The sequence below is a fragment of the Neofelis nebulosa genome, chromosome 2, assembly GCF_028018385.1.
Source record: "Neofelis nebulosa isolate mNeoNeb1 chromosome 2, mNeoNeb1.pri, whole genome shotgun sequence".
NCBI classification, from domain to species: domain Eukaryota; kingdom Metazoa; phylum Chordata; class Mammalia; order Carnivora; family Felidae; genus Neofelis; species Neofelis nebulosa.
Window position 1 is genome coordinate 208433022 of NC_080783.1, and position 1236 is coordinate 208434257.

A 1236-nucleotide genomic window follows, 5' to 3' on the forward strand; every position below is an offset into this window, starting at 1 on the left:
CGAATGTCAGTCCTTTTTTGTGGTGTGGGACTTGGAGGCTACTTCTGCATTAGAGGGGACAAAAAGCTATGCAGAAATGGAGTGTATTTGAATAGGAAGCGTGCCAATTCAATCATATGAAAGTTGTGTTATTAAAAACAAAATGAAATCTGGGGCAGCTGGGTGGTTCAGTCAATTCAGCGTCCGACTCTCTTTTTTTTTTTTTTTTTTTTTTAAGTTTATTTATTTCTGACAGAGTGAGAGTGAGTGTGAGCTAGGGAGGGGCAGAGAGAGAGGGAGACCCAGAATCTGAAGCAGGCTCCAGGCTCTGAGCTGTTGCCACAGAGCCCGACACGGGGCTCGAACTCACGAACCATGAGATCATGACCTGGGCTGAAGTCAGATGCTTAACCGACTCCCCAAGTGTCTGACTCTTGATTTCGGCTCAGGTCATGATCTCAAAGTTTGAGTTCGGGCCCCACATCGGGCTCTGCTGACAGCAAGGAGCCTGTTTGGGATTCTCGGTTTCTCTCTGCCCCTCCCCCACTCATGCTGTCTCTCTCTGAAAATAAATAAACTTTAAAAAAACAATGAAATCTTTTTGTGGTCATATGCTGCTGGTAGATCATGATAGAGAAGGAAGAAACAAGATCATCATTTTACTTTTACTTAATAAAATTCTGAAACTGATTTTAATGAGTGAGTCAACATCTAGGTGTCTCCAGGAGAAAACCAGCATCTTTTCATCCTGACTCAAGGCATAGTTTGTTTAAAGTGTCCTGGGAGAAGGAAAGAAATTAAAAAAAAAAAAAAAAAAAAAAATTCTGCCCTAGTTTTGAGAGAGCCGGCTGGAATGTTGACTGCCCTATATATGTGTGTGCAAGCTGCGTCGTTAGCTACTGCCTTGGTGCCTGCCCTGTTTGCACAGCACCCCCAACTCTGCTAGATTCTGGTTTTTATTTACCTACATATGTGCCAGAATCTGAAAGAGCAAGCTAAGGGGAGGGCTTATCTGCCGTTTCATAAAATGCCCTGTATTTCAGCTCTGATCATTACCATTCTACTTAAAGTTATTGCAAAGCAAGTGCTTGAAATGGCTGATGCTGATGGCATGTTCCAGCGTCCATCTTGTCATTTCCTACCTTTCACCATCTTAAAGCTGTGCTTGGTTGGGACTGGCTTCACCCAGCCTCTACCTGTGGCATTTGAAACTGTTGCCCCTCAGTGCTCTGATTTTTCTGGTCTTCCTCTTTTTCT